Source organism: Nyctereutes procyonoides, unplaced genomic scaffold (genome assembly GCF_905146905.1).
Source record: "Nyctereutes procyonoides isolate TBG_1078 unplaced genomic scaffold, NYPRO_anot_genome, whole genome shotgun sequence".
Taxonomy (NCBI): domain Eukaryota; kingdom Metazoa; phylum Chordata; class Mammalia; order Carnivora; family Canidae; genus Nyctereutes; species Nyctereutes procyonoides.
Genome location: NW_026575051.1, coordinates 62,670,605 through 62,696,724, shown reverse-complemented (window position 1 = coordinate 62,696,724; position 26,120 = coordinate 62,670,605).

Below are 26,120 nucleotides of genomic sequence, written 5' to 3'. Positions count from 1 at the left end.
TGAGCAAATAAGAATTACAGGTCTGTGTCGAGAAGGCTTCATCTTAGGCTTTTATAATTAACAGCTTGCTTCGGTGCCATAATTCAGCATAAAAGAAGCCACAAAGGAACCAGCAGTCTCTGCCATTAAGAATTGCCAGTGAATGTGTTATCTGCAGTTATTAACACTTTTCAATTGTGATCTTTGGTAATTACTTCTATACCCCAACATCATCTTAGGTTTTCACTTCCATTCTTTCTTATTTTTTAGACAGTGGGTGGGGGGGTGCAGAGGGAGAGAACCTTAAGCAGGCTCCACACCCGGCACAGAGCCCATTGCGGAGCTGGAGCTCAAGACCCTGAGATCATGACCTGAGCCGAAATCAGGAGCTGGATGCTTAACCAGCTGAGCCACCCAGGTGCCCCTTCACTTCAATTCTTTCTAAAGCGCTTTATGTAACCCATAGGATATTTGGATTAATTTTACCAGCAAAATCGAATTTTAAAAACTACCGTTTAAAAAACATCTGGGCCATTTTCCCAACTAACACCTAGAGCACAACAAAATTCCCTCTTTTACATGAGATTTAAAAATTTGAACATGTCAATAAACCAATTTTATACCGTACATTTGTAATGTGCTTTTATATACCTAAATTCATCCTTACCATAACCCTTTCCTGGAGGCAGGACCAACACTAGTAGGGTGAAAAGTCAGGCAAGCTGGCTCACGTCACACTGGGATCTCAGGGGCAGAGGAGCAAGAGATAGGAAGAAGCTATAATGGGAGGGGCTGGAGGTGGCAGGATTGGCGCTTTTATAGGCAACCCCCCTAGAGGGGAAACCATGGCACACATTACAGAGAAGGGATAGGCTGTGCCTGGCCTGGGCCAGGAGACATCTCACCTGGAGATGGGGAATGGCAGAAAGAGCATCATGGAGCCTGTAGAGAATCCAGCTGACGTCTAAGGTCCCCAGAGAGAGAGAGAGAGAATCATGGCGCTAGCAAGGCTCCAACCCTGGGTAGACTATTTACCCAACACCAAGCCAAACACCTCACGGGGTACTTCTGACTCTGTCGCAGATCGTCTCAGAAACCATACAGAACTCAGTCTTCTTCTGGAGACCTCAGGACACCAGCTTAGAAGCCTGGAGAGACAGGTGGTCACAATCACTCCCATTTTTCAAATAAGGAAGCAGGTCAAGTGATGTAAGCCAGGTGGACTTTGCCGCCAGACTGCCTGGATTCAAATCCAGATTGCACCACTTCTGGGGAGTTAGAATCAAGGTGGTAACAAGGAGTACCACCACCACCCCCAGGGAGGGTAACAGTTGGGACAAAGTAGGAGTTTGTCATTGTCTACGTCACTGGAGTAGATGCAAAGGAGGCTGCTCCTGATGGACGGGAGTGATTCAGGGACCCAGACCCCTTCCACCTGTGGCTCTGCACACCCCCCCCCACCCAACCCAGTGTCCCATCATCATCTTCATCTAGCTGGCAAAAAGATGCATGGAGGGGGCACTCCGGCTTCTAAAAACGACACCCATCTCTCACATCCCATCAGCTAGTACTTGGGCCAGTGCCACCCTGACTGCCAAAGAGGCAGGGAAATGTCAGCTGCCTTTGTGTCCAGAAAGCGGCAGCAGGGTTTGGGGTGAACGTTGTCTGCTATACTGGCCATACGACCTCAGGAGAGTCACTTAGCATCCCTGGGCCTCATTTCCTCTCATCTGTAAAGTGGGGATTATAGTACCACCTGCCTTCAGGTAGGAGAACGAAGGAGTTGACATGTGAAAGCATCTGAACAGTGTCACGTCCTCAGTGAGCGCTCCGCAGACGCTGCCCATTGCCATGGTCATCGGCATCTTCTTCATCATTATTTTCATCATTATCATGATCATTCGAAAACGAAGTGGCTGGGATTTAAGTCTGCGTCTTTGGACTCCAGAGTCCAGGGAGAATTGGTCCTTCTCTTCCAAGACGGCTGCTGCAGTCTCAAGCATCCGCATAAAATGATTCAATTCTCAGCTTTCCAATCCTGAAATACAAATATTGTTTCTCTACAGAAACGCAGATGAGAAAATTTGGTCACAATAATTGGAAGTAACTGTTGGGGCTAATGGAAGCACGCCGTAGCCTTATTTGATTTCAAAAGTAATATCTCAGGGTTTCTTCTTATTTTGAGATTTTTTTTCATTTCGGTGAAAGCATAGAAATACCATGCTGGGGAGAAAATCCAACTAAAGGCTCATTGTTTCCTAGGTCTGTATTTTGAGGGGATAATATACATATTTAATTTTATTTTTTTCAGAGAGCAGCTTAGTATCTCTCCCTACACATTCATTTATTCAGGACCTATGAGAGCCGCCACGGAGTGCTTACTCAATTATTCCTTGCCCTTCTAGCCTTTTGGCTAAAGCAGATTATATCATTCCATTTTTAGTTAATTCTATTTCATTTGCTTGAGTATTGAGAAGAGTATCAGGAAATGAGATTTTTTCCTTCAGTGGATAAGCCGGACACTTTTCAATCAGGTAAATTAAAATAGTAGGACAAATATCACCCCTCATGAACAATAAGTTTTGCATTCAATTTTCATTTTCATCCTTGAGCTATTTGACCATCTAATGTTGCTGTCTGTCTGCATATAAACGGGGGCTTTATTGCAAATGTAGTGATTATGATTCATTCTCAGGCTGCCTATGCATCTGGCCAGCAGCCTGCACTCATTTATTATTTTATCTCACCCACTGGATGGGAAAACCTGCGGCACACTTGCTGCAGCCCGGCAAGACGGTCTTTGCTGAAATGATGTGACCCTGGCCTCGAACCATCAATGTCTTCTCACCCAAACAGGAAGCATTAAAAGGAGTCGCTCTCAAGGAGGTACAGTCTGGTCGTTTCGTTCACTTTCAAAGTCACGGAGGTAGAAAGAAGAAAGTCTGCTCGTGCATTCTCTCCTTAAAGAGGCCACCTCTGTGGGACGCCTGGGTGGCTCAGCGGTTGAGCGTCTGCCTCCAGTCCAGGGCCTGATCCTGGAGTCCTGGGATTGAGTCCCACGTCAGGCTCCCGCATGGAGCCTGCTTCTCCCTCTGCCTCTGTCTCTCTCATGAATAAATAAATAAAATCTTAAAAAAAAAAAAAAAAAAAGAGGCCACCTCTGTACTCGGGAAATTCCAGGCATGGAATTTTTCAAGAAGGTGTCAAAGCAAAGAATGCTGTGAAGTGTGGGTCTGGAAAGCATCCTAGACACTTCTCTGGGTCCGCCTCACCTTCCTGGGTGATCGCCAGACACTCCTGGGAGGTGCATGAGGGAGCTTTAGAGAGAGTGATGTGACAGGGACTGTGAGATGTCTGCCAACATCTGCCCCCCACTGTCCCAAAGTGCTAGAATTGTAGTTGTGTGCCCGACTGCGCCCCAAGACTACGTGCCCAGATGGTCTTGCAGCGAGGTGTGGCCAGGTAGTGGAGATTCCACCCAAGGAGTGGGAGCAGAAGTGGCAGGTGCCACCTCCCATCATCCGAGGATTCTCCACCCCCGGCTCCCACCTTTCCCTTCCCTGCAGGTCAGACCCTGAACGTGTCTGCGGCCCAGCTCCGACAACGTGGGCGTAGGAACGCGCTAGGGTCTTGCAACCCCAGAGAAGGGCAGGGACTAGCAGCTGCATCACCAGGCCACTGTTAGAAATGCAGAGTCTCAGCTCCTGCCCTAGGCCTTCTCTCTCTCCTTCCTTCCTTCCTTCCTTCCTTCCTTCCTTCCTTCCTTCCTTCCTTCCTTCCTTCCTTCCTTTCTTTCTTTTTCTAGATTTTATTTATTTATTTGAGAGAGAGAGAATGAAGGCTCTCCCACGCAGAGGAGAAAGGGGCAGAGGGAGAGGGAGAAGCAGACTCCCTGCTGAGCAGGGCGCTCGCCACGGGGCTGGATCCCAGGACCCTGAAATCATGACCTGAGTCTCAGGCAGATGCTTAATCCACTGAGTCACCCAGGTGCCCCCGATCGGCCCCAGACCTTCTAAAATAGAATCTGCATTTTTAACAAAATTCCTGAGGAGTTCCTATGCACCTTGAAGTTTGAGGCCACCAGCCAAGAGACAGTAGAGCCATGACTTGGAGCCAGCCCGGGTCCTCAGAGGAGCAAAGCTACCATACTGACCTGCCACACTCACTTTGAAACTACTGTGCAAGGGGCTCCTGGGGGGCTCAGTCGGTTAAGGGTCTGCCGTTGGCTCAGGTCGTGACTCCAGAGTCCTGGGATTGAGGCCCACATTGGGCTCTCCGCTCAGTGGGGAGTGTGCTTCTCCCTCCCTCTCTGCCTCTGCCTTTGCTCCTTCTCTTTCTCTCACTCACTCTCTCTCTCTCAATAAATAAAAGTCTTAAAAAGAAAAGGAACTACTATATGACAGAAAGAAACTTGAAAAAAAATTTATTATTACTGTTGTCGTTATTAAAGTCATGCTGTTTTGGAGTGTCTTTATTATGAGGCTTAGATTTATCCTAACACAAACAGTGTGACACCATCCACAGGGTCTTATTCATCAGGCCTTAAATTAAACTTCCCATGGGAGTTCCTAACCCCAAATGGATCAATCCTAGAAGCCTGCCACAAGCCTGTACTCTTATCAGTTTAAAGACCTACTAAGTGAGGTTCAGGACTCAAAGATGGCTTTCAGCCACTCAAAAATCATCAGTGATGTCAGGAACTGGGAAACAGTTCCTTTTTTTTTCTTTTTTTTTTTTTTTAAAGATTTTATTTACTTATTCATGAGAGAGAGAGAGAGAGGCAGAGACACAGGCAGGGGGAGAAGCAGGCTCCATGCAGGAAGCCCGATGCAGGACTCGATCCCAGGTCTCCAGGATCACACCCTGGGCTGAAGGTGGGGCTAAACCGCTGGGCCACAGGGGCTGCCCCGAAAGAGAGTTCCTAATTAAAAGTCACTATGGAGTCAAGACTGGAAGTCAAGAGACGAACTGAAATAGGTGAAATTAGAGCTTCAGTAAAGAAAGTTCTGGGACCCTGATGGCTATCTGGAGCAGCTACTGCCCAACACATTCCCTGCACCGCCAGCCTGCACCCCTGGCCTCCCAGTGTCCACTGGTTTGTTCAGAACATGTTGGTCTTCACTCTATCCATCGAAGCCCCCAAATTGTCTTAAAGTCAACATCTATGGGATGAGCACTGGGTGTTATGCTATATGTTGGCAAACCGAACTCCAATAAAAATAAAATAAAATAAAATAATAAAATAAAATAAAATAAATAAAGTCAACATCTACAAAGGAAACGACAAAATTCTATTCATAAATGATATTTCCCACATGAGCTCAATCTCACTTAACTCTCTAATGGCTCGGCACCCATGAGCCTGTTTTCAGTTTGACTACTGAATGCATCCCCAGCCTGCCCACCCTTCCTCTCCTCCTCATCACGGGGCCTGCTCCACATGTCCTGCACAAAACTCCTTGCCATTCCTTTAGGATGTTCCCTTTCCCTTCTCTTTGACTTTACATGCGCTTTTTTCCCTATAGTTTAAGTACTCTATTTTCCAGCGCTACAGTCTTTTTCTACCTGGGAGTCATTCTTCAAGATTAAATTTAATGCTTCTTTCTCCCAGAAACCCTGCTCTGGCTCCACTTTGGCTGTAGGGCTCTCCTTCTTCTGTCTACGGCAGTTCATACCCCAAAAGACATTTTTCTTCTCTTCTTTTTTGTTTTCTTCTCTTACTTTCAAATAATCTGGAAATACCTAGAGGGATAAACTTGTTTTTTTTTTTAACTTTGTATTTTAAGTTCACCTTTGAGAAACAAAACAAATGAGCAAAGGAAAAAAAAAGAGAGAGACGAACCAAGAAACACGCTTAACTACAGAGAACATGCTGATGGCTACCAGAGGGGAGGTGGGGGGGAGGTTTAAACACGTAATAGGGATTAAAGAGTGCGCTTGTGGATGAGCACTGGGTGTTGTATAAAGTGTTGGATCACTATATTGTACACCTGAAACTAATATAATACTGCATGTTAACTATACTGGAATCAAAGTAAAAAATTAATAAAAATAGATAAATAGATGGACAGATAAATAAATTCACCTTTGAATTCTCCATAGCAGAGCCCAGGCACATGGAAGGTAAATGGCTATTTGCTAAAGAAATTCATTTTCTCTTCCACCTCATTCTCCCTGGACCCATTTATACTTAACTATTATACTTAACTGAGCTTCCTTTGTAAAACATATGTACACAGATTCCTGGCTGTTTGCAAGCTTCCATTCTCAGGACCCACATACAATTATAAAGAACCTGTAAGCAGTTGGAGACCTAAAGAATTTGCAAACAGAAGGTACCAAAATAATGTTGGTTGATCAACTGAATGAAAGGTTTTCTTTAAGGAGTTTTTTTTATTTTTTATTTTTTTAAGATTTTCTTTCTTTATTTGAGAGTGAGAGAGAGGGCAGAAGGGGAGGGAGAAGCAGGCTCTCTACTCAGCGAGGCTTGCTCCCTGGGATTTGGGGCTTGATCCCAGGGTCCTGGGATCATGATCTGAGCTGAAGGCAGACACTAAACCGACTGAACCACCCAGGTGCCCCTTTAAGGAGTTTTTAAGTAGGAATCTGCCAAGACCCTCAAGTAAAAATTTGAATTTTCTGCCAGATTTAAAATAATATACATTTCCATTATATGCATTTGTCGAAATTTTAATTTTCCTCTTGAAAATTTAATTTTTCTATTTTTTGAAACTTTTTATTTAATAGGATCTTCCTAACACTTGGATTTACCTTCAATATTCTCCTACTTTTACCCTTAGTGCCCAGATTTTGGTTCTCAACACCATTCCCATCACAATGAACCAGGACTCCCTACAGAAATGGCTGATTCCAGGTCTGAGACAGGAAATGTGTAAGACACCCCGTCACACCAAAAACCAAGAGAGCGGGATCCCTGGGTGGCGCAGCGGTTTAGCGCCTGCCTTTGGCCCAGGGCGCGATCCTGGAGACCCGGGATCGAATCCCACGTCGGGCTCCCGGTGCATGGAGCCTGCTTCTCCCTCTGCCTGTGTCTCTGCCTCTCTCTCTCTCACTGTGTGCCTATCATAAATAAATAAAAATTAAAAAAAAAAACCAAGAGAGCTCTCAAAGACTTCTGGAGACACGTCAGTAGGAATCAGGAAGCAACTTGAAGTGATCTTCACTTGCCAAAAAGGGATAATCTAGACATTTCTAAAATATGCATTTATGATAAATATAAATTTTAATTGATTGAAATAAATAGATCTCAGTGGATTGAAATACGTCAGTTAAGCCTTAAAAAACCCATGGATTTGTAATGATATGCCCACCCTTACAAAAAACAAAACAAAACAAAATTAAGAACCCTCATTGATTATTACCTCACTAATCATAAGACCTATGGAACCAATGCACTATTCTAAAAAATGGTTTGAAAGGGCAAAAGCCAAGCATTTAGCCTTTTTTTTTTTTGTATGAAGTATGCTCCAGAGAATGTAAAACCGAGCTTTTGCACAGCATCCCCTGCCCCTGGGAGTGGCTGCTTCTTCAGTGGACATCCCCGCCACTACTACCGCCACCTGCTCTAACACTGCAGCTGTCTCAGGCTCCCCTGCAGTAAGAGCTGGGCTCTGAACCTGTGCTTCCTACCAGCTGCTGAGGGGCACCAAGCAGCCCTGGTGCCCAGATCCAACCTGAGAGCATGAGCATAAAGATGCTGCCTCCTTCACGTGCTTCTGGACCAGATACAGTGTGAGACATGAGGGCGTGGGATCTGGCTTTCCCAAATGCTACCCTGGCCAGTCTGATAGTTCAACCAGAAGGTTAGAGGAGTTAACAGCTCTTGAAGTGAACTTTGAATTTTGACCAACGAGAGACGAGATATGGGAAACCATCAGCAGATCGATTTGCCTTCTCTCCTCTCTTATGGACCATTCCAACAGGTAGTGTTTCACACCTCTGAAAGATGTCCGATGTGACCAAACAACCAGTCGTGTATTTCTGTGAGGCTCTAACAGCTCAGTAACATACCTCTTTGCATTTGCTTTTCCTCCTTCCCTGCCTCGCTTCCCTTTTACTTTCACTCCTGCTGTCCTTGAGGTACGTCTCCCACTAAAACTTAGAGCATGCACACTTGACTTCAAACTTTGGTTTCTAGGGAACTTAGTTAATTCATAGAGTGACCAAATGGATGAAGGAGCAAAAAACAAAATTGGAATTATGAAAGTTAATACATGACAAAGACATGATAGAACTAGAATATCGCCAGTTTGCAAGGTTATAAAATATATTTTATACCTATCAGTGGCTGATGATACTATGTTTTTTTTTAAATCCATGGATTTGTAATGATATTCTCACTCTCCAAAAAAAAACAAAATTAAAAACCCTAATGGAGGGGCACCTGGGTGGCTCAGTCCATTAAGCATCCACCTTCAGCTCCGGTCATGATCCCAGGGCCCTGGGACCGAGCTCCAAATCAGGCTCCCTGCTCAGTGGGGATTTTGCTTCTCCTTCTCTCTCTGCCCCTCCCCACTACTCATGCTCTGTCTCTCACTTTATCTCTCTCAAACAAATAAAATCTTTTTTTTAAAATTTTTTTAATTATTTATTTATGATAGTCATACAGAGAGAGAGAGAGAGAGAGAGAGAGGCAGAGACACAGGCAGAGGGAGAAGCAGGCTCCATGCACCGGGAGCCCAACGTGGGATTCGATCCCGGGTCTCCAGGATCGCGCCCTGGGCCAAAGGCAGGCGCCAAACCACTGCGCCACCCAGGGATCCCAAATAAAATCTTTTAAAAAATAAAAAATAAAAATAAAACCCCCAGTGGAAGCAAGCAGAGAAGTCTGCACTCTGATTTCTATGGGGGCAGAAAGGGTCTTTCTTCTCAAAGACTTGTGTGAGTGGAGCGTTCCTATCACCTGTGCCCTCATACCTGAATGTCACCTGAATGTCACCTCTCCTATAACTTGACACCATAAACTTGATGCACTTGAGTCAAAACAGTCTATCCCTCCTACAAATACAAACTGCACTTTTTCATGATCACACCTCTTATCACATCCAGCCTTTGACCTTCTTTGAAAATTCCACACCAACTGCCATCTTGAAATGTATGCCGAAGGACTGGGAAAGGAGAAGCATTGCACAGATCAAAGGTTTGTACACAAGGTTGGCTCAAGCCTATGCAAGTAATACCATGACTGAAAATAAACTTTCCTCTATCAAGTTCTCCTTGAATATTTTCCAAACAGAAGTGACTTTTTTCCTCCCAGGAGTCTCTAAAGCACTAGTTTCATAATTTTTGCAAGTCAATTATCACTTCCATCCTTTTCAAGCTGAAATACTTACACCCACATTGACAATGGACCAGGATTTAGGCAAACCACAGGGTAAACATGAGACCTTTCCTAAGCTGTCGATTTTACTTAAGTATTTGAAAGATTAATCAAAATTGTAAATAGTGTTTTGATGTTAAACATGTATATACATGAGAGTGCATATCTTGCATAATTTTTTTTTCAGGAAAATGTGTAGCAGGCATCTTTAAATTTGATCCTAAACTCCCCTGAGTCACACTCCTTGTATCAGGGAGATGGAGAAGATGTAGGTGGGCAGGTTGAACATGCCTCTGGTGTAGTTAAAGGCTTGGTGAGTCTGAAGGCATTGCACACACTTCCACTGCTATTATTACATAGAACTTAAAGTTTTTTAAAAAATGAGTGGTTACTTTCATAAGGAGACAAGAAGGCTTCTGGAAGGAAAAGAGTGAGAACTCAGTCCTATTTTTTTCAAGGTTCAAAATTTTGGAAACATGTACAGATAGACCGAGAAGTTCCTAATAAAGGCTAAGTGGCAGGGAAGAGCTACAAGTCTCCTATAAAGCCAAGGGTGGCTTCTGCACCAAGTATCAGAGGTCCTTCTTGAGTTATCAGCTTGGTCTTCAGATCCCAACTGGTTAGGTGCTTTGGACAAAACAAATGTGTACATCAAAAGACATCATAACTTCTTCTGCCAGTGTCCACTCCAGACTACAGTTCTTCCTAAAATGAAAAGGTTGCTGGGGAATATTGAAGGTGCAGTTGAGTCCTTTGTTACTCTCATGTTGCTAGCTTGTTCTATACCCTGTTATAGGAGAGTCCCCTATGTCTATTCAAAGTCTAATTCATGGTCAAACCAAGGCATTGACTTGAAGACGAAGAAGTGGAGGACTATGCCAGTACTAGCAGAGATTTTTTTAAATTATGTTAACTGTACTTTCTAATCCATTTACTTTTTCTTTGTCCTAAACACAACCATCATACCTAGTTAACCTCTGTTTTTAGCTGCAGAAGATCAATAATGATGAAGACAGATACTATAGAGAAGTGTGCATACACACACACACACACACACACACACATTGTATTTTTGCATGTCTCTTAGTTAATATTAACCAAAATCACATTCCTTGGGGGCAAAACACCTCCTCCATTATTTTTTCTTAATGCTCCAGAGCATGTAAAGCAGGCTTCTACACACCGTGGGTGGACACTCCAGGAAATTTATGAACTAATTGATGAAGTTACTGCAGGGAATGTCATCATTTGCTTTGCTCTTCCAGGAAATAAAGATTTGGTTTTTATGAATACTGATAAAAAGCTGCTTCTCTGGGTTTCAAAACATTATTTTCTTCACTAACACATTCATATTCCCGGAACATAATTCTCCAAATTCAATGATAAGAAACCAATGGTAAAAGGTTTAAGAGATTACATCTTATTGCATGAAACAATTTTTTTTTTGCAGGAATTCAATTTTGCTGTGAAAGCTGGAAAAGACCTCAATCTATGTCAACACAGAGATGGATACGACTTAGGGGGTTTTTTGTGTGTGTTCATGCAGACACCATCAGAATTCAAGGCATGCTTTAATTTCCTTGGAGTACAAAGGATGCTGGAATAGGGAGCTAGAGGCACCCTACTGAAGAATAAACAAACATATATGTGCATATTTTACCCTGGGATTTTCAAGGAAAATTGTTGGTTTAGGTAGCAATGGTCTCTCATTGCACAGCAACCTCTTTTCAGGCCAGGGTTCACAGAATCACATGCTTGTGCCAAAACATTTTGTTTCATGAAGCACTTTGGAGTTTGGCCATAATGAGGATCTGTGAATCTGACAAGGTCAGTAAAGGTTATCAATAAAGACCCAGAGTCTACAAATCAATCCTAGCCAACTGAGTTACAGGACTGCTATAATAAGAGTACCAGCATCAGCAGAAATTACAACCAACAAAGAAAAATAATGACTTTCTCAATCAGAGTGCAGAAAGTGGCCAGCTTATTAACAGGCAGCAACAGAACCAGCTCGCATGGACTGTGATTTCTAAGACTTCTCAGAGTGCCCAGTTTGTTTTATTCTTCATTTCTTACTATGAGATTCACAGTATAAATTAATCTCATTTGGGCTTTTTCTAACTACTTTTTCCCTTGTTAGTCCTATTCTGTAAATGTAATTCCAATTCCTAGCTGTAATAAGAAAAACAATTTATGCACAATAAGTTATTACTGGCACATTTAAATATACATTGTAGATATAGATTTTATACTACATTAAAATTATGAAACTCATCACATCTTTCTATTATTTCTTAGTGGATAAGAATAAATCAATGAATATGAAAATTCCACAGCTAACATTATTCTCGTTGGGGAAAAATGGAGAGCCTTTCCCCTAAGGTCAGGAATGACACAAGGATGTCCACTCTCACCACTTTTATTCAACTTAGTATTGTAAGTTGTAGCCACAGCAATCAGACAGTAAAAAGTAATAAATGATATTGATACCAATAACAAAGTAAAACTTTCACTATTTGCAGATGACATGATACTATATGTAAAGAAAGCCTGAAAGACTCCATCAAAAAACTGTTAGAATTGTTAAATGAATTCAGTAAAGTCACAGAATACAAAATCAATGTACAGAAATCTGTTGCATTTCTATACCCCAATAATGAAGAAGCAGTAAGAGAAATTAAGAAAACAATCCCACTTATAATTGCACCAAAACTAAAAAGATACCTAGGACTAAATCTAACCAAAGAGGTGAAAGAACTATTTCTGAAAGCTATAAAACACTGATGAAAGAAATTAAAGATGACACGAAGAAATGAAAAGACAGTCTACAGTCATGGATTGGAAGAACAAATACTGTTAAAATGTCTATACTACCAAAGCAATCTACACATTTAATACATCCGTATCAAGATATCAAAAGCATTTTTCATAGAACTAGAACGAATAATCCTGAAATTTGCATGGGGGTGCCTGGCTAGCTCAGTTGGTACAGCATGGGACTCTTGATCTCAGGGTTGTGAGTTTGAGCCCTACACTGGGTGTAGAGGTTACTTAAAAATAAAACATTTAAAAAATGTTAAAAATTTGTATGGAACCACAGAAGACCCTGAATAGCCAAAGTAATCTTGAAAAAGAAAAGCAAAGCTGAAGGCATCACGATTCCAGACATCAAGTTATATTACAAAGCTGTCATAATCAAAACAGTATGGTACTGGCACAAAAAAAAAACAGACACATAGATCAATGGAACAGAATAGAATATCCAGAAATAAGCCCATACTTACTTAGTCAATTAATCTTTGACCAAGCAGGAAAGAACATCGAATGGGGAAAAGACAGTCTCTTCAACAAATGGTGTTGGGAAAATTGAACAGCTACATGAAAAAGATTGAACTGGACCACTTTCTTATACCACATACAGAAATAAACTCAAGGGATCCCTGGGTGGCTCAGCAATTAAGTGTCTGCTTTCGGCTCAGGGCATGATTCTGGAGACCCAGGATTGAGTCCCACATCGGGCTCCCTGCATGGAGCCTGCTTCTCCCTCTACCTATGTCTCTACCTCTCTCTGTGTGTGTGTCTCTCATGAATAAATAAATAAAATCTTTAAAAACAAAACAAACAAAAATATTAAATAAACTCAAAATAGATTTAAAGACCTAAATGTGAAACATGATACCATAAAAATCCTAGGAGAGCGCACAGGCAATAATTTTTCTGACATTGGCCATAGCAATGTTTTTCTAGAGAGACCTTCTGAGGCAAGGAAAACAAAAGCAAAATTAAACTGTTGACTATATCAAAATAAAAGGCTTCTGCATAGCAAAGGAAACAATCAACAGAACTAAAAAGCAGCCTAGGGAATGGGAGACGATATTTGCAAATGATATATATATCCATTGAAGGGTTACTATCCAAAATATACAAAGAGCTTTTAAAATTCAACACCCAAAAAACAAATAATCCAACTGAAAAATGGGCAGAAGACATGAACATATGTTTCTCCAAAAAAGACATCCAGATGGCCAACAGACACATGAAACGATGTTCAACATCACTCATCATCAGGGAAATGCACATCAAAACCACAGTGAGATATCACCTCACACCTGTCATAGTGGCTAAAATCAAAAACACAAAAAGCAACAGATGTTGGTGAGGATGTGGAGAAAAAGGAACACTCTTGTACTGCTGGTGGGAATGCAAACTGGTATAGTCACTGTGGAAAACAGTATGGAGGTTCCTCAAAAAGTCAAAAATAGAACTACCATATGATTCAGCAATCACACTATTGGGTATTTACCTAAAGAATACAAAAACAGGGCAGCCTGGGTAGCTCAGCAGTTTAGCGACGCCTTCGGCCCAGGGTGTGATCCTGGAGACCCAGGATCGAGCCCCCGTCAGGCTCCCTGCATAGAGCCTGTGTCTCTGCCTCTCTCTCTCTCTCTCTCTCTCTCTCTCTCTCTCTCTGTATGTGTTTCTCATCAATAAATAAAATAAAATAAAAAAGAATACAAAACACTAATTCAAAGGGATGCACATATTCCCATGTTTATAGCAGCATTATTTACAATAGCCAAGATACAGAAGCAGCCAAGTGTCCATTGATTAATGAATGGATAAAGAAGATACACACACACACACACACAATGGAATATTATTCAGCCATAAAAAGAATGAAATCTTGCCATTTGCAACAATACGGATAGAGCTAGAGAGTATAAAGTTAAGTGAAATAAGTCAATCAGAGAAAGATACCATGATTTCACTCATATGTAGAAATTTAGAAACAAAACAAATGAGCAAAGGGAAAAAAAGAGGGAGACAAACCAAAAAAGAGACTCTTAACTACAGAGAACAAATTGATGGTTACTAGAAGGGAGGTAAATAGGGGGATGGATGAAATAGGTGATGGGGATTAAGGAGTGCATTTATGATGAACACCGGGTGGTTAAAATAAAAACTGTTTTTAAAAAAGGAAAAACCAAAAAAAAAAAAAAAAAAAAAAAAAAGGCAGCCCTGGTGGTGCAGCGGTTTAGCACCGCCTGCAGCCTAGGGCGTGATCCTGGAGACCCTGGATCGAGTCCCACGTCGGGCTCCCTGCATGGTGCCTGCTTCTCCCTCTGCCTGTGTCTCTGACTCTCTGTGTGTGTGTGTCTCTATGAATAAATAAATTAAAAAAAAAAAAAAGGAAAAACCAATGAGAAAGTTTTGGTCGAAAGCTCTCAGGAGCATACGTTAGGTGTAGATGCCCATATCAGGTAGATCCTAAAGAAGATGTTTACTACATAACATGAACAGCAGTTTAATAAAACATGGCTAATAATATTATTATCATTATTGCTAGTGTTAACACAGCAAATTAAGAACATATATATTTTTTAAAGATTTTATTTATTCATGAGAGACACACACACACAGAGGCAGAGACACAGGCAGAGGGAGAAGCAGGCTCCATGCAGGGAGCCTGATGTGGGACTCGATCCCAGGACTCCAGGATCATGCCCTGGGCCAAAGGAAGGTGCTAAATCACTGAGCCGCCCGGGTGTCCCAAGAACATATTTTTCATAGGTAATGCAATAATCATATCAAATGAGTCTTAAAGTTGTTTTTACAAGAAAAATACATAGAGTAAAAGTTTTGGGGAAATGGACGTTAGTATCTTTTTCAATCAACTTTGTTAAGGTATAATTATATACAATAAACTGCACCCATTTTAAGTATAAAACTTGATGAATTTAACAAATATATACACCCATGTGACCATCACTACAATTGAGACATAAAACATTTCCAGCGCCCAAAAAGATTCCCTGTGCCCTTTTACATTCAGACACCTTTCCTCTTAGTCCCAGGTAACCAGTAATCTGATTTCTGCCACTACAGATGATTCTTTTTCTTTTTTTTTCCTTTTCTGGATTTCACATGAATGGCACCACATATAGGTGTATTACGTGACTGCCTTTTTTTGCTTAGCTCAATGTTTTTGAGATTCATCCATGTTTTTGCATGAAAACATACTTCCTTTTTATTACCAAGGTGCTCTCCATTGGGCATAATTTATTTGTTGACCAGCTGTTTTTGACTTGTAATACAATGTAGTGAACTTCGTCTTTTTTACTTTGTTAACAGTTAGTTGCTAAATTTTGATCAGATACATCCAAATGTCATCACTATGAAAATGTTCAGATGTTTGGACTGACCATGATTTTGGTTAAACTAATCCAAGAAAATGACATTTAAAAGCTTAAAGAATTTAGTAAAGAATGAACATGGTATGATTATCAGGGTCCATATTACATTTCTACTATTACGGTAGGTTAAGTGGTTTAAATATTTTTCCTTTTGGGAAAAGTCATTCTTTATTGCCCCTATCAGATAAGCTTTCTTTTATATTTAAGCAATTTTCATTCCTTCTTGTATATGGTAAGTAAGAAATCATCTTAATATCACCTTCTGGCTTTTTATTCCCTGCCCTTTGCAAATTGGCACGATCATTTCATGTTCCGTAGGAACAGTGGATTTTTGATATAATTACTTTAAAGCTAAACAGTGAATATTTTTGATGATTTATAATATTTAAATGTTTGAATAAATATTTGAAACATAAAACAAAACAAGAAATAAAACAGGGGCACCTGGCTGGCTCAGTCAGTAGAGTATGCGACTTTTGATCTCAGGGAGTTAAGTTCAAGCCTCATTGTTGGGTGTAGAGATCACTTAAAATTTTTAAAATCTTTTTAAAAAGAAATGAAACAAAAAATATGAGGAAGAAAAAAAATTCCAAATCCCAAGCTCTGAGAGACTCTGGTATTTGTCTTCTATACTTGTCAATTAGATCAATGCCTTAAATGTGGTTAGATACAAAAAGAACTCGAACAAAAAATCAGTACAAAAACATGAGCTGGAATAGAGCCTTCTTGAATTTCTTCTTAAATTTCAACTTGAAAATAAAGTTGAAAAGTAGTTTGTGCCCCTAAACCACTAGTGTATGTTTTGCAAAAATGAGGCAAAACATTTTAATTGGGTAAGCAGAGACTCAGTGATAACACAGTGAGCATTGCAGAGAGATTCCTGGCTCCCACTGGGCTCAGGCTCTAGCACAGGGGTGCGGGAGGCAACAGCAGACAATTAAAATCTTAAAAACCTGTATTTAATAACGTTATAAATGAATAAATGTTATGAAGAAAGATAAAGCAGGGTCAGGGGATAGAGGATGGCAGGGACCGTTTCAGGAGGGGTGATCAGAAAGAGGGTTCTGTGAGGCCAGACCTAAGAGCGAGGTGGGAGCTGTGTGAGGATGTGGGAGAGGAAAGAGTGGAAAGAGGGAAGGGGAAGGGAAAAGGGAATTCATTTCTGAACGTCACATACAAGATTCTTAGCAAGTATGGTCCAGTCAGATCTACGATGAACTGTGGATTCTCCAAATAATTGAAAATAACATAGAATCAGACTACACTCTCACACACATGTGCACACAAAGCACACACATGCACTGCTCACAGGTACACTCCTGTCGATAATCTAACCAGGAATATGATAATTCATATCATATTGAGCCATAAATGGTTCTCAAACTGTAATGCGCATGAGAATCACCTGGGGATCCTGGTATAAAAGAAAAAGGAACATTGCAGAACAACTGGCTGACTGCCAAGCACTTAGCTCGCACTTTTCACTGTGGTAAGCAGGCTTCAATTTTCTCTGAGCTTTAGTTTAAATTTTTTGGGTAAAGGATAGGTGTGGTCCCTGGAAGCAGAGGGTTATCATGAAAAGGGAAGAGGGTTACTTCCAGCTGGGAACAGCACCAGAGGTCATTTGGACCAACTCTTCCACTAAAGACAGCAATAAAATCTGGATGAATAGTTCTTTAACCTTAAAAACATCATAGACATAAAAGATACTATAGAACTACAAGGCCAAAATTTGGAAGAGGCAAGTGGAGGCTTTTCTATCGTCAATCTTATCCTCTTAGTCTGGAAAAAGTAGTCAAAAGATGATTTTGTGGGGCACCTGGGTGGCTCAGTCAGTTAAGAGTCTGCCTTCAGCTCAGATCATGATCCCAGGGTCCTGGGCTCCAGCCCCCCACTTCAGGCTCCCTGCTCAGTGGGGAGCCTGCTTTTCCCTCTCTCTCTGCTCTTCCCCCTGCTTGTGCTCCCCGCCCTCAAATAAATAAAATCTTTTTTTTTTTAAAGATGATTTTGTAAGAACAGAGAAGTGGTATGGAATGGAATAAAAAATCAGAGTCTAGAACCTCCCAGTATACCCTAAGTTCCCCTCCAAAACTTGACTTAGATCAGTAGAGAGGAGGGGCCTTTGATGCTCAGGACAGGGAGAAGCTGCCTTCCATTTTGATTCCCCAGTAGGGGAGAGGATGTATTAAGTTAGCAAACTCCAAAAACACCATTTGAAAGGAAGAATGATAACCAAGGTTGAGAGTTGACAATGTTTATAAATCCTCAAATCTGCAATATCCCTTTTTAAATTTCCAATTCCTTGCTAATGTTTCCAAGGTTGACCCTTATCACCATGAACATGGTTAAGCAAAGCCCTGTGATAGTTTGTGTCTGGTATTTCCAATATTTGGAGTTCCTTCCCAGTGGCCTCTTCATGCATTCTGTTGTGTCTCTCAGGACTGTTGTTCATGTTGTTTTATCTTTTCATGTACCTCGTTATTGTTTTGTGTTTGCTTGGCATAGTATTTGAAAAAATAGTTATAGAATTAATTTGGACCTAAGATGATGTTTTATTCCTCTAGAAAGCATTTTTTTTTCTGCCAGCCCCTGAGGGCGCTAGTAGTTCATGAACTACAATTGGTAGCCTCATTTCATTGGTGTAGCCCTGGGGGGGCGGGGGGAGTCAGCAGCTGCTGAGTACTCATGAGAGTACACTATCAGACAATTCTCAAATGAGGGACATTCTGCAAAATACATAATCAATACTCCTCAAAACTCTCAAGATCATCAAAAACAAGGTAAAAAAAATTAAAAAACAAGAAGAAACAGTCACAACCAAGAGAAGCCTAAGAAGACATGATGACAAAATGTAAAATGGTGTTCCAGGTGGGACCTGGAACAGAAAAAAGAACATTAGATAAAAACTAAAGAAATCTGAACAGACCAGCTACTAGTAAGGAGATTAAATCAATAAACAAAAACCTCCCAACAAACGAAAGTCCAGGACCAGATAGCTTCCCTGTGAACTACTATCATCCAAAAAGATATTCCATTCCTTAAACTCTTCCAAAAAACAGAAGAGGAAGGACCACTTCCAAACTCATTTTATAAGGCCAGCATTACCCTGGCACCAAAACCAACCAAGGATACTATAGCAACAAAAAATTACAGACCATATCCCTGATGAACATATAGATCTAAAAACCCTCAACAAAATATTAGCAAACCAAAGTCAACAATACATTAAAAGAACCATACACTATGATTAAGTGGGACTTGTTACTGAGATGTAAGGATGGCTCACCATTTGCAAATCAATCAACGTGATACACAACATTAACAAAATGAAGGATAGGGCAGCCTGGGTGGCTCAGCAGTTTAGCGCCACCTTCGGCCCAGGGCGTGATCCTGGAGACCCGGGATTGAGTCCCGAGTCCCACGTTGGGCTCCCTGCAAGGGGCCTGCTTCTCCCTCTGCCTGTGTCTCTGCCTCTCCCTCTGTGTGTGTGTGTGTGTCTCTCATGAATAAATAAATAAAATCTTTAAAAAAAAAAGGATAAAAATCATGTCCATAAATGTAGAAAAAGAATTTCACAAAATCCAACATTCATTTATGATAAAAACCCTCAACAAAGTGGATATAGAGGAAACATACCTCAACACAATAATATATATGATAAGTCCACAGCTAAAATCATACTCAACAATGAAAGGAACAAGACAAGAATGCCTACTCTTGCCAATTTATTCAATATACTATTGGAAATCTCACCCACAGCAATTAGGCAAGAAAATGAAACAAAAGGCATCCAAGTCAGAAAGGAAGAAGTAAAACTGTTACTATTTACAGATGACATGACACTATATATAAAAAAAACTTCACCAAAAATAAAGAAACCTATTAAAATCAACAAATGAATTAGTAAAGTTGCAGGACACAAAATCAATATACAAAACTCTGTTGCATTTATACCATTAACAGCAAACTATTAGAAAGAGAAATTAAGAAAATAATCTCGTTTACAATTGCATCAAAATGAATAAAATAACTAGGTATAAATTTAACCAAAGAGGTGAAAGAGCTCTAAATGCTGAAAACTATAAGACATAATGAAAGAAACCGAAGAAGACACAAATAAATTGAAGATATTCTATGTCATGGATTAGAAGAATTAATATTGTTAAAATGTCTATACTACCCAAGGCAATGTATGGATACAATGCAATTTCTATCAAAATTACAATGGCATTTTTCACAGAAATAGAACATACAATCCTAAAATCTGTATAAAACCACAAAAGACTCTGAATAGCCAAGTAATCTATAGAAAAAGAAGAACAAAGCTAGGCACATCACACTTCCTGATTTCAAACTATATTCAAGGTTATAGTAATAAAAATAGTATGGTGTTGGCACAAAACAGACAAGTGGATCAGTGAAACAAAATAGCCCAGAAATAGGGGATCCCTGGGTGGCTCAGAGGTTTGGCGCCTGCTTTTGGCCCGGGGTGTGATCCTGGAGACCCAGGATCGAGTCCCACCCAGGCTCCCTCTGCCTGTGTCTCTGCCTCTCTCTCCCTCTCTCTGTGTATCTCATGAATAAATAAATAAAATATTTAAAAAAATAGCCTAGAAATAAGTCCACACATATATGCTCAATAAACTTATGACAACGGAACCAAGAACATACAATGGTACTGGGGAAACTGGACAGCCACATGCAAAAGACTGGAACTGGACCACTTTCTTACACCATACTGAAAATTAAGACCTGAAACCCTAAAATCCCTAGAAGAAAACATAAGCAGTGAATTCCTTGATGTCAGTCTTGGCGATGACTTTTTGGATGTGAAACCAAAAGCCAAGGCAAAAGCAAAAATAAAACTAAAAAATTAAAAGCAGAACTACCATATGATCCAGAAATTTCACTTTTGGGTATTTATCTGAAGGAAACAAAAACCCTAAAAGATATATGCTTCCCTTCCCCCACCATGTTTATTGCAGCATTACTTACAATAGCCAGGACGTGGAAGCAACCTAAGTGTCCACTGATAGATGAATAAAGAAAATGTAGGGATATATATATATATATATATATATATATATATATATATATAATTGATATATATATATATATAATTGTTTTGTTTTGTTTTTTTTACTCAAGGTCTTTCCATACTGCCATCTATCATCATTCCAGTTTTAAGGAAGGAGAAACCGACTTGCAGGAAAAGCAGACATATACATATACATACATGCACACATACACATACACAATGGAATATTATTCAGCCGCTAAAACAGAAGAAAATCCTGCCATTTGTGACCATGTGGGTGGAGAGCATTTGGTAAATAAAATAAATCAGACAGAGAAAAACAAATACCGTATGATCTCACATATGCACAGAATCTAAACTCCCCCAAACCCCAAATTCATAGATATAAGAGAATAGATTGATGGTTGCCAGAGGCAGGGGTTGAGGAAAGGGGTGGGAGGAATGGGTAAAGCTGGTCAAAATATACAAACTTCTGATTATAAAATAAATGTCATGGGCATGTACTGTACAGCATAATGACTACAGTTAATACTGTATTGTATACATCAAAGTTGCTAAGAGAGTAGATCTGAAAAGTTCTTATCACAAGAAAAAAAATTGCATGTGTGTGTGTTAATGATGTTAACTATACTTATTATGGCAATCATTTCACAATATATACAAATATCAAATCATTATGCTATATACACCTGAACTTAATATAATCTTACATGTCGATTATATCTCAATTCTTAAAAACTAAGGAAATCTGAATAAAACATTTGGATATTCATTAATGATTTAATAACATATCAATATTGGCTTATCAACTGTGACAGGTATATCATACTATCATAAGATGTTAACATTAAGGGAAACTAGGTGTAGGGTATACAAGGACTCTCTGTACTATCTTTGCAACTTTTCTATAAATCTAGAACTATACTACAATAAGTTTATTTAAAAGGAAGATGAAAGAAAAAAAGAGAAAAAAAAGAAAAAAAAAGGAAGATGAAGAAAGTTTGCCATTTTGATGAGTTAAACTGGGAGTTGTGATCTCTAGCTTCTGACTGATAAGGATTTCCCTTCTTCCATCCTGCACTGGTCTTTATAAATGGAAAAGCGTTGGGTTTTTATTTGATCACTTGTTTCTTAATATCTGGACTTTTAATTCTGAGTCTACGGTCTGTTTTCCTACAAGTCAGTTTCTCCATCATAAAACTGGAGTGATGATAGATGGAAGTATGGAAAGACACCTTGAGCAATAAGGAAAAACCAATCCTCTGTTTGGTATGTTCACCTGTAACGTTGGGTTCTTACCAACACACAAAAACATCACCAACGGTGATGGGCAAATTGGCTGTCCCTGGTCTTCCTGTGAAAGTCAAAATGGACCTGCTTGTGGATCTTTCCTTCAGAATGCCTCATTAAATACACTTAAAAACAAAATAACTGCCCTACCATACTGGCAATTTCTGAATCTCCCAGACAAAGGTTAGTATTTTATAAGACAGACTAACCAGAAATGCTTGTAGAGCCCTGTCAGGGTATCATCAGCTCATCATGAAGCACAAAACATTTCACCTTGGATGTTGTCAGAAAAGGTGAATGGAAAGATTCATCAAGCGACAACAAGAAAAAAAAGAAGAAAGAAAGAAAATGTCACCCCAAAAGTAAGAACTTTTAAAAAGAGTCACTTTGTTTTTCTGCCTTGATGGAGCCCTACACGTGGATTTATCTTTCATAAAAGAGAAAAGCACACAATTAATCAAAGACAGAAATGAAAAGTCATGCTGTCTAGCTTTATTTCATTAGGAAACTATTTCCAGCGTTGTTTATTTTGGCACTGCTAACGCATGTTGAAATGAATTTGAATAATAAAGGTTAAGATCTTTAGGAGACATACCTATTTTTATACTGAGGAATGTAGGCTATGGCACCAAGGTATGAGAGAGAGAAAGAGAGAGAGAGTAACAAAGAGAAGTTATGATAGATCAGAAACCCATAAATTAACCTGAGTTGATGCACTGAAAAAAAATAGAGACCTATAAATCCAAGCTTTCGCTATTGGAGATGTTTACAATAAAAATGGCCTGATATGTACCCAGATGTCAGAAGGAATTAACACCCTTTACATCTGTAAGTTATCATTGTTTTGCTTCCTACCATCTAAACACTTCCCGTGTCTGGGGAATTCTCTTCCTTAAGAGTTCTGGTCACAGGTAAAGGCCACCTCCCAGCATACAAGCTAAAACTGTCAGATCATCACTCTCAGAACATCATTTCCAGTTAACATCTCAATATACCTGCCCCAGACTTTGACAGGGGACACAGAGAAGCAGGAACAGTAGGGATTTTTTTTTTTCTAGCAGTGGCGGCACCCAGTCCCAAGGGGCTGCAGTGGCCTGGCACCAGAGCCGAAACATCCTGTCCAATCCACAATCTATACAGGTCGATGTTCAGGGTGCCAGTGGTGGTGTCCTCACTGGACCAACTTTGTGGTATAATTTTAGATGGCTAAGGTACAGATGAATGGGGCTACCTGATTTCAGTGGGGATACTGGAATCTAGCCCTCTTGGTATTTCTGTGAGTTATCCCATATTCTCCCAGTAAATTTCTTTTCTGTGTAAGTCAAAGTGAGTTGGTTTATTTTTCTTGCCACAGCATCCTAATTGCTATGGGGATGGCTGCAGGCAATAGATTCCCAGAGAAATAGAGCAGAGTCTGAGATTAATTACTTGGACTGGCTGAAGGAAAAGGCAATGACAATTCAGCTGTGATTGAAGGATTGGAGGGAGGGGGTGCAACTGTGATCCTCTCAGAACCTGCAGAGGTGAAACAATGCATTTCATTATTTCCCCATGGTCATCAGGAATGAAGTACCCATCGAGTGGTTATTGCCATAGATCAGTGTCTCAGCTTGAGCACTATTGACATTCTGGGCTGGATCATTCTTTGTTGTGAGGGCTGTCCTGTGTGTGCACCCTAGAATGTTTAGCAGCATCTGGCTCTGTCCACAAGATATGAGTAGTACCCCCTCCCATTGCTGTGACAAACAAAAAATGTCTCCTGGCATTGCCAAATGTCCCCTCCAGGGCAAAATCATCCCCAGTCCAGAGCCACTGTCATAAAAGAGCATGACGAAGCTGATGAACTAAGAGAGTCTGGGGTGGACAGCTTGATAAAGGAGAGTGTCAATCCACAATTCTTAAATTCTTAGTTAAAGGAATGGGAAGAAGACCAGGGACTCCATCTGACTTTGCCAAGAGACTCTTTTATCAGTTATGGCTGCCAGGCTATGAGAGCCAAAGAGCAATCTCAAACTTGAGCCTCACTCTACCATGTGGCTCCCAACCCAGCAGAGCCAGTGGTCCTCAGAATGCTGCAAATGGGAAGCCATATGGAACTTGAGGCAAGCTTCTCTTGAAAGACTTGCTTCAAGATGAATGGATAAAGAAGATGTGGTCTATGTCTACAATGGAATATTCCTCAGCCATTAGAAACGACAAATACCCACCATTTGCTTTGAAGTGGATGGACCTGGAGGGTATTATGCTGAGTGAAATAAGTCAATCGGAGAAGGACAAACATTATATGGTCTCATTCATTTGGGAAATATAAAAAAATAATGAAAGGGAATAAAAGAGAAAGGAGAAAAAAATGAGTGGGAAATATCAGAAAGGGAGATAGAACATGAGAGACTCCTAACTCTGGGAAATGAACTAGGGGTGGTGGAAGGGGAGGTGGGCGGGGGGTGGGGGTGACTGGGTGACGGGCACTGAGGGGGGCACTTGACGGGATGAGCACTGGGTGTTATTCTGTATGTTGGCAAATTGAACACCAATAAAAAATAAATTTATAAAAAAATAATAATAAAATAAAAAAATAAAAAAGACTTGCTTCCCCAGCTTCTGTGGGTGGAGGGAACCTACAGACAGCTTCAGCTGTCAAGCCTCTTCTGGAATTGCCTCAGCTGAAGAGAATTTGCCCAAGGTCATGCCCCCTTCCAGGGAAGATCTGCATCCAATGACTGTTGACACAGGGCTACAGATGCCCGGTTCCCTCATGTCAAATTCGGGACAATTCTGAAGGGCCATCCAACTCTCGAACATTTTTGTGGATTTAGCTGAGGTCTTGACTGAGACTGCACTGCAGGCAGAGGTTAACTGGTCAACTGGGCTCTCTGGATAAGATTTATAACATTTGCCAATCCCCTTGTATGCTAGTTCCAACATACCACTTGCCATAGCCCAACTTCTCTCTCAGCCCCTTCTGCTTTCTTCCCTTCTTATCTACAGGCGGTGATGCCAACACCACACCCTGATCAAACTCCTGGACTCAATCTCTGTCTCAGAGTCTGTTCCAAGGAAACCCAACCCTGGAACAAACAGCAACTCAGGAAAGTGGTGGACCTTCTCCCTTCTCTTAGAAGGGAGAATAAGCTCCCATTAGAGAAAAGAGTTCACTGTTCAAATCACGAAGAGCCTTGTTCATCATACAAAGGTGTTTGGAACTCATCTCATGGGGGGACAGGGAAAGTTATCAGTAGGATACTAACAAGATCTTATATATATTTGGGAAGGTTGCTCTGGAAGCAGAACACAGAATTAAGTGAAGCGGCAAAAGTCTGTTGCCATAGTCCACTCGGGGCAGTGACAGTGGGGATGGAGAGGAAAGCCCACAATAAATTAGGAGGATTTGACGACCAATTAGATGTGATGGTAGGAAATGGAGAAAGGAGTCAAAGAGTAAGTTATGATGACTACTGGTTTTGGAGACTAGTCAGATTAGTTCGTGGCAGAGAATTTCAGGAGGAGGGATCCATTTCCAACACGTTGAAATTAAGGTATGTTTATATGGATCATCAGGATGGAGATATTCAGAAGAGGAATACACTTGCGACACAAATATACTATATCCTATCATATTACTTAGATTCACACCCTGACTATTCCAAAGCAAGGCCATATAGATACATATGTGAAAGCAGGATAAAAATAAATGGATGAAAAACTGAAGTGAGGAGTATTGAGCTAGAGGTGAGGTTAACACACAGACCCTAAACAATAACTACAGATAGGTCACCAAATCTGCCCTGAATTTTCCCAGTTGCAAAGCAGAGGGAAAGTACAACCAAGCACACGTTTCCTTGAAACTCTGAGTTCAAAGCAAGTCAGTGGCTCCTGAGAACCATGCATTTTTACTGAGATCTGAGGGGAAACATCTTCCAGGACTAAGCATCAGTTGGATATGGAGAGATGAAGTAAGTAAGACCCATGATGGAAATGGAGGCGTGGGGGGGGGAGTGGGTGGTGGTGATAACTATAGGCACAAGGACAGTGTGTGACATGAGAAGAGAAAGGACCAAGGATGGAACCGTGGGAACACTGACATTTCAAAGAAAAGCTGGAGAACCAGGGAAAGAGAAAGAGAAAATAAAGCTCCCCAAGAAATCCCAGACCTATGAATTGCAGACACAGTTTGAAAGCTCTTCCAAGTGTGTCTTATAATTTTATTGTTTATGTCAATGACAATGGAAACCTTAGTCTTGAAACATACCAGTAATAGCCTTCCAACGCTTGCCTGGGA